Source organism: Bos javanicus, chromosome 3 (genome assembly GCF_032452875.1).
Source record: "Bos javanicus breed banteng chromosome 3, ARS-OSU_banteng_1.0, whole genome shotgun sequence".
Classification (NCBI taxonomy): Eukaryota; Metazoa; Chordata; class Mammalia; order Artiodactyla; family Bovidae; genus Bos; species Bos javanicus.
The window spans coordinates 21,486,872-21,494,769 of NC_083870.1; the positions used below are offsets into that span (position 1 = coordinate 21,486,872).

The 7,898-nt window shown below is 54.3% G+C and overlaps 5 non-coding genes across 5 annotated transcripts; 4 read left to right on the forward strand and 1 right to left on the reverse strand.

Annotated features, from left to right (window-relative positions):
* Positions 1-652: 652 nt before the first annotated feature.
* On the reverse strand, positions 653-724 carry TRNAQ-CUG (transfer RNA glutamine (anticodon CUG)). The gene has a single exon. It is a non-coding gene; the product is annotated as a tRNA-Gln (tRNA).
* A 3,457-nt stretch (positions 725-4,181) lies between these two features.
* TRNAN-GUU (transfer RNA asparagine (anticodon GUU)) lies at positions 4,182-4,255 on the forward strand. Its single transcript has one exon. It is a non-coding gene; the product is annotated as a tRNA-Asn (tRNA).
* Positions 4,256-4,885: 630 nt separating this feature from the next.
* TRNAV-CAC (transfer RNA valine (anticodon CAC)) lies at positions 4,886-4,958 on the forward strand. Its single transcript has one exon. It is a non-coding gene; the product is annotated as a tRNA-Val (tRNA).
* Positions 4,959-5,847: 889 nt separating this feature from the next.
* TRNAE-UUC (transfer RNA glutamic acid (anticodon UUC)) lies at positions 5,848-5,919 on the forward strand. The gene has a single exon. It is a non-coding gene; the product is annotated as a tRNA-Glu (tRNA).
* Positions 5,920-6,905: 986 nt separating this feature from the next.
* TRNAN-GUU (transfer RNA asparagine (anticodon GUU)) lies at positions 6,906-6,979 on the forward strand. Its single transcript has one exon. It is a non-coding gene; the product is annotated as a tRNA-Asn (tRNA).
* The last annotated feature ends 919 nt before the right edge of the window (positions 6,980-7,898 follow it).

A 7,898-nucleotide genomic window follows, 5' to 3' on the forward strand; every position in this document is an offset into this window, starting at 1 on the left:
ATCCGCGACTCCCGCTCCTCTTTCGGGCTGAGCTTGGGACCAGAGGACGCGATTTCCAGGAGTCAAGGTTCAAATCTTGGCCGAACAGCGGCTTTGCGTGCCCAGCGGAGACTTAGGAGCGAGAAACTCTGAATAAAATCATAATAAACTGGGACAAGATCAATTAATATTCGGAATGATAGAGAGCCTGAATAAAACACAGTTCATTCCAGTCAGGTCTGGAACCTTCCACCCGAAAGCTGCCATCCTGGTTGATCAGCGACATCGCAGCCCCTCCCCGCCGCCATTTACGCACCGGGACTACCGTGCAGTTACAAGGCGTGCGGTGTGAAGCCCCCTCGTGGGGCAGGACTCGGTGGGCGCAGCCTCTGCCTTTTACCCCCGAGACCCAGGGGACCCGACGAGGGAGCGGCACTGGCTGGGTCGCTGCGCCTCTGGCCGAGGGGGGCGGGGCGGGGAGCAGGAGAGGCGCCGGCCCTCCGATGCCCAGGGATGGGCAGAGCCGCCCGGGCCCAGCGAGGACGCCCCCGGTCCCGGTCGGTCCCACACCTGTCCGCAGGGTCCGTGTGAGCTACGCCGCTGGGGGTCGCGGGAGCCGGAAAGCAGGTCCTATGAGGGGAGTAAAACGTGTCCTTCTTGTAGTTAAACAGAAAGGTCCCACCGAGATTTGAACTCGGATCGCTGGATTCAGAGTCCAGAGTGCTCACCATTACACCATGGAACCCCTTTGAAAGCCAACTTCCTTCCATCGCCAGAGAAGGGTACCTGCTTCTTTAGGCTCCATACTCCCCACCCATAATCTCAGGGAAGTTCTTCCAAGGACCCGACAAGATCTGAATACGGATGACCCGCTTTGGTGTTCATCCCTCTTTGATTTCCCTCTGCTCCTCTCCTTTGACTGACATCTCTCAGTTCACTGGCACCTCAGAAAATGAAGTAAACGTTCCACTCTGGGTTTCTGGTCAGGGAAGGGCCCCTTAAGTCACCCTCATCAACCGCATATTCTGCCTCGGTTTGCCAGAGTGTCCCATGCTGAGGTAAAATTTCTGCAAATAAGAGTGTTATTTTCCTTTCCTTTGCCTTCACCCTTTCCCCAGAGCCCAGAGAGGGCAGGTGATCGTCAGGGCAGGAGGTGGGATCTCCTGGGTCCCTTGGCTTTCTTGTAGCACCCATTACACTCCAAAGCCGCCGCCTCCGCCTCTTATGTGTAATATATAAAGTGTGTGGAGCGCAAATGAAGGCAGGAGAACTCTCCTTTTCTTCTCCATACAGTTCTGATTTGGGGGGTAAGCTTTTCTCCCAAAATTTGTCAGGTTTACAGTATAAGGAAAGATGAACATTTACACAAAACCCTCAGACAAACCAGGCCGAAAGCACCTGGGGTGGCTCAAAATCAACCACGTGTCGTGGAGCCCACGAGGCAGGGCTCTGACACTTAAGCAGTCACAGATTCTTGTCAGAGCTTGGTCACGTCAGTTTCATTCCAATTTCTTAACATATCCAGAAATGGCACGATTTAAAAAAGAAGAGTGTACACATATTTAGAAGGTATGTATCCAAGTTGTCTTACAGTGTAGACAGTATTTATGTACACAAAATACCACCACACTAAATATTTACATGTATAACAAGTATACATCCACATGATGTCTCAAAGTAATAATCTTTACTTCTTCATTCTATCCCAGAGCCATTTCTTCCCTCATCCAATACACAGAACAGAAAAAAAACAGCATCTGAAGAAGAGAGCTGCAGCCCAAAGAAAGGAGTCGGAAAGGTGGCCAGTGTTGCCTGGAGACACGTATTTGTTTCCCAGAGACTGGAACAGAGGTTGACACAGGAGGAAGGAGACAAAGGGGAGGCTCCTCTTAGGAGGAGGAAGTTCACAGCTCCGGGATGAAAAGATGAAACTTCCTTTTGGAAAATCAAGAAGCTGAGGGGTAACTAACAACACAAAGTGCTCCTCCAGGAGCCCTTGAAGGTCGGTCAAAGTTTATGAGTGCAAGGACCAGTAATGGTCTCTGGCTGATACAGAAGAAATGCACAGAAAGTATGTTGACAGATCACGGAATGGCCAGGAAACCTAGAGAAGCAGGCTCTCACAAGGGGCAGGGAGAAAAATCAAATGAGGTTAGAACCGCAATGGGCGGAGAGACGGTCTTTGAGGGACGAAAGCCTGGGTGTTGGATCTGAGAGCTAAGGAGCTGGTGGGGATGTGGTGGGAGCTGCCTGTGCTGGGGGCCAGTGAACGGAACTACCCTGGGGACGTAACTCCTCCTCCTCCCTCTCCTCCACTGCCGCTTCCCTCTCGCTGGTCCTCCCGCTGTATCCTGGTCCTCCCTTTGTACGGCTCCACCTCTCTCTCATCTCCCCTTCTTCCTTGCTCTCTTTCTCCTCATCTCCCCTTCTTCCTCGCTCTCTTTCTCCTCATCCCCTGTTTGCAGCTCCTTCCCTTCCCATTCCGCCCTGTCTTTCTGGACCTCCTTCTTCTGTCGCTAGCGCTCCTCCACCACCTCCGATTTCCACAGTTCGGAGGAGGATGCGGGAATATTTCCCACCATCCCAGGAAGCACGAATACCTTGCTCTCTGGGCAGGACACTCTGAGGGTCTCTGGGAGACTGAGTGAGGAGGCCCTCAAGTTGTTCTCGGCGAGGGGACACAAGAGCGACCGCCACCAGATCCCTGCCCTCCTGGAGCTCCCTTGAAACCAAAGAAGGCAGTGGGAGGACCCCACCGGTCCCAGAGGGGTGCCTCTCCAAAGGGTGCGCAAAGGCTCATTTCCCCCACCGCTCCGTACTCTTCTCATTTCCTCCAACCTGCACATGGGTCCCCGTCTAGCAAGCAGAGAACTGGCGATCAAGGGGGTGGTCTGGCCACAGCGGAGCAAACCGCAAGAGCAATCAGTTTACAGAAATTTCTAGAAGCAGAAGGCGACTTTCAGGTAAAATAAATAAGGATCGTGGTTGTCAAAAGATTCAGAGGATTATGATAATAGTATTTATGATTTTGCTGCCTATAGCATTATTGATCCAGTAGTTTCTAAACCGAGGCACATCTGACAACAGCAGCGTGAAGAAGAATGCTCTTATTGCTCCCATTTTGCACAAGAAAGTAGGGAGATACCCAAAGTTTTCTTTATTTGTTCAAGGCCACACAGGGCAGAACCATTTTTACAACCCAGAGCTTGTGCTCCTGAGCACAGATTCGTTGGGTCTTTCTTCTCAGATGTGGCTGTGTCAACATCTCTCAGTTGGAGGGATGGGAAGAAGAGCAAGAAGAAGAGAGAAGGCAAGAGAAGGAGCAGGGACCGGTGGAAGCACAAATTCTTTGATCCTGCCCTCCCTGGCCTTCCCCTCTCAGCTTTCCCCTCCCCTCCTCGTCTTGCCTCCTGCTTTCCTGCGGGCACCAGCTCTTTCCTTCCTTCCCCACCCTGTTACCGGACTGGGACAATGCTCCTCTCTCGGGATCCCTGCCCAAGATCCTGACAGGTCTCAATGCCTTCCTCCCAAACCCACCTTCCCAGCTTGGCATTCACTTCCCGCCCTTTCCCGCTCCCACGTGGACCCCACAGGACGCAGCCTACCCAGCTGGGCACAGCCGGAGCACCCGAGACCTTTCCGTTGCCCGCCTCACGGGATGCCGCGAAATCTAACAACCGGCATAAAGGCATTTCAAAAGAACTTTTCGCTCTTCGAAAACTTTTCCGTATTTCCATTCTCAGGGGTCTTAATGGGACGAAGGGCTAAAGACGACAATGTATATTCATCCAAGTCCTAGAGCGTCCCGGTGAGTGCCAGACCCTGTCCTGGGCGTGCGGACACGGGGCGACCATCCCCACGACCTCTGTCCTGGTGGAAATCGCCTGGTGGACACAGGAAACCTAAGCACAACCTCGGCCCCGGAGGCCTTTGCCAGGGTGGGCAAACTCTCATTCATTGAGTGTAGGCGAGGATACGGGAAGAGCCATCATGGGAGCCCACCGGGTGTTCAGCTGTCCTTGGATCTCGTTCGATTCAGGCCCGGAGGGTCCGAACCCTGGATCCCGGTATCTCTGAGGGCGCTGGCATCTGTGGCGGGTAGGGGGCAAGGACGTGGTGCCGTATCCCTGGGGGCAGGGGACTTACCCTGGGAATGAGGACGTGTCTACTCCATACAGAGTCCAGAAAAGGCCTGTAGTGCTGTCTCTGTGGCGCAATCGGTTAGCGCGTTCGGCTGTTAACCGAAAGGTTGGTGGTTCGAGCCCACCCAGGGACGGTGGGGTGAGATTTTAGAGACCACCAAAGAGACTCCCTTTTGCCAAGAGGACACCGGAGAAGGGCTGCGGCGAGCCGGCTTGCGGAGAAAGAGCACAGGAGTCAGGTGCAAAGGAGCAGCGGGGAGGGCGGGTCCCGGGTGGATTGGAAGCGTCGGTCATTCCTGAGAGCCCAGAGCGCTGACCGCCGGCGCCGTGAAAAGGGTCACCGAGGCGCGGGTCCGCAGGGGCGGAGGGACGGCGTCCACGCTGCTGGGCTGCGGGGTCTCCTGGGCCTCGGGCGCACCCCCCATCCCCTGCGGCTTCCCGGAGCCGGGGAGTCGGCGGGGGGGGGGGGGGAGGTGGGGGGAGGGGCGGTGGTGGGCGACCCCTGCGATCGGGTGCGGAGCTTAGGGTCTGACGACTCTGGGTTGGGTGCGGGAACCCGAAGGCAGCCTGTGGGGGCCCGAGGGTCCTCACTTGAGGGGAGAGGAGGAACCCTAAAGCAGAGCCCTCGGGAGCCGCCGTCTCCGTGCCTGAGAGAGCCTGGGGCTTCAAGGTTCCCGTTTGAGTGTTAAAAATTGGTGGTCTAGATACCGATGGCGGGACCTCGGGTTTTCATGGATACGGTGTTAAGCGGTACCGGTTGTCCTGTTTCCGTAGTGTAGTGGTTATCACGTTCGCCTCACACGCGAAAGGTCCCCGGTTCGAAACCGGGCGGAAACAGACCGCTTATTTTCTTCCCACCCCGCCCTCTCCTACCGAGATTTGTTTTCTGATTGGCAAAACCACAAGGTTCCAAAGGCTCGGGGTGAAGCAGAGGACGTAGCTGTAGGAGGAGTTGGTGACCACCTGGAAGTCTACTCAGCACTAGCAAGCAGCCCTCCTTTCTCTGCTCCGAGTCCCTGTGAATCCAGGCCCAGTTCATCCCCGGGGCGGGCAAGGACAAGACTGACTTCGAGTCACCCTTACGTCCTGAAACCCCGAGCCTTGGCTCCCTGTCGGGCCCCTGGGTCTCCTCCACGTGTTCACAGATTGTCTCTGAAAACCATGGAGTTCATTCCCGTGACGCTCACTTGCTTTCCCCCACCTCGGAACACCTGAGGAGCAGTTTTATCTCCCTGGTAGAAGAAAAGAGACCGCACCAAGGTCTCACCGTGGGCTCCAGCCAAAGACACGGAAGTGAAGAATTTAAGGCTCCACGAACTGAGCCGGTCGCGGAGGGAAAGGAACCGGTACCCGTGCGGTCGTCAGGAGAGGCCCCGGAGCCAGGTCAGAGATCTGGAGGTAGACGGATCCGCTCATCACCCGCTGAAAGCCAAGTCGAGTCCCTGACTCGAGGGAATACCGAGGTTCACAAAGAGAGCATGCCCTGGGCTCGGCAGCACGCAGCGCTAGAGCTGGACCAGGAGGGACCCAACCGGATAGTTTGTGACCTGGTCTCAGAACGAGAAGCGTCTCCCAGGAACGGGGATTTGAAGGGCTGCGAGCCTTGCACAGCTGCATACAGCCGTGGGGGCGCTGGGACATTTCCTTTCCTGTTCTCTGCATCTCTGGTTTCATCTTTGCACTCTCAGTTTTCACCTGGACAGCCAAGTCCACTTTCCTCCGCGGTTCCCTGGTGGTCTAGTGGCTAGGATTCGGCGCTTTCACCGCCGCGGCCCGGGTTCGATTCCCGGTCAGGGAAAGCTGTTTTCTTCTCCATTCCTCGATGTCTTCCTGTCCAGATCAGAATTGTCTTTTGCTTCAAGGTCCAGTGCAGTAGAGCGTCTGCACTGAGTCCCGGCCTCAGGGTCCTTGACATCAGGCAGGCTGGAGGAGACTCCCCGGATGCAGTGAACAGCCTGGGCTGCCCAGCTCTCCTCTCCACTCTTTTCTCTCTGCTTGTTAGAAACCCAGAGTCTTCCTTACAGAGTTTTCATCCAAAGAGAATCAGGGACTCGAGTTCCAAAGATTCATTCAAAACCAAACCCCAAACCCTCCAAAACATACATCCAAGTTACAAGAATAGTAACATCGTGTATTCTGTACTCAGCCGCACAGTTCACGTTTTCCCACGTTTGCTTTGTCACTCTCTCCATGGAAACCTGAAATCCATTCTCTTTAGGATGCAGAGAAGCTTCCGGGGGAGTTCGATTCGGATCTCCAGGAAGTGCAGGCCAGGCATGCTCTGCGCTTGTAGGACTACCCCACCCCACCCCCACCCCCAACCCCAGGACCGTCTGCTATCCGGACTCCTCCGGGTCGTCTTGATGGACAGTGGGGTCTTGGGTCAGCCTGAGCGCTAGAACCACCTACCTCGGGAAGACCCATGGGGAAGTGCAGCTGCCCCCTTGGCTCTTGCCTGGCTCTCTGTGCCCAGAACACAAAGGGGAAGCCTTCTTTCCTGTGGTGGGAGGATGAGTGGACCAGGTGGGAGATGCATCAGAGGGAGGGGAAGTATTCTCGAGAGCTTTCCGGAATTGTCTGCTTGGGTGGCTGTCCTGGGATAATGGTGTTTTGTGTAGTCTTCTCCTGGTCTTGACCCAGTCTCAGGTCCGATGTGATTCACCGTTCTCATCTTTCCGTTTTCCCGAGGCTTTGGAACCGGCACCGTTTCTCTGCGGAGCAGGAGGCACGTCCTGGGAATTCTTGTCTCCAGCACAAAGAGTCGAGGGGGCCCGGTGTGGTCCTGTCTCTGTGGCGCAATCGGTTAGCGCGTTCGGCTGTTAACCGGAAGGTTGGTGGTTCGAGCCCACCCAGGGACGGGCGGTCGAGGTTTTAGAACCCATTCGAGGTTTTCCGTGCCGACGACCATTCAAGCGGTTCTTGGCCCACACAAAAATATGCTCTCCTGCATTCGGGGTCCTAGTCACCTCCGGACTGCTGCCAGTCTGGGCCACCTCACCTTTCCCACCCTGTACTCTGCAAGTGCAAGTGTATTCCTATTCACTCATACTTGCCTAAGGCAGGACCTCCTGAGACAGATCAAGGGATCCAGTTTCTGGTGGGGTCAAGTCTTTATTCTGCCAAGTACATAGACTTAGACAAGTAAGTTATACCTTATGTGCCCCAGGTTTTTCACCTGTAAAAGGAGGCCAGCACTTAGCAATTGTTCTGTCAATAATGTTATCAGTGAACCCACCGTCATCATTAGCCTCTGCATTATTTTTCAGAAAGGCATTTCCTACATGGTTCATGTATTATTTGGTTTCATGGTTTTATGATGACAGATATGCTGCAACCATCATTATTGTACTCACACTTCTGACCATTCGTGCAGGTATTTATTTCCACAGTGTAGAAACCTGGAAGTGCAGTCGCTTCCTTGAGTGTTTATATGCTTCTTAAGTTGGTAAGTCCTGCAACTTTGCCTTCCACAGAAGCGGGACTGAGTCGTATTTCAAATTATTTCCCAGTCGTTCGGTGTCCCTTTCTTCAATTACTTTGGCAACACAACAATTTTTCTATACATCTCTCTATGATTCTCTTAACTAACAAAGGGAGCAGTGGCCTCCTGACCCAACTAAGGGGAAAGACAATAGAGGGACGCTGTGGCATTGCACAGAGGTGCTCTACTGCTTATGGTGGAGAGTTAGTCACTGACCACTTTTAAAGTCCTCCAGTAACTGTCCATTGTTTTGTCCGGTGACCTGGTCAACCGGGTCCAGAGAAGATGGCCAGGAT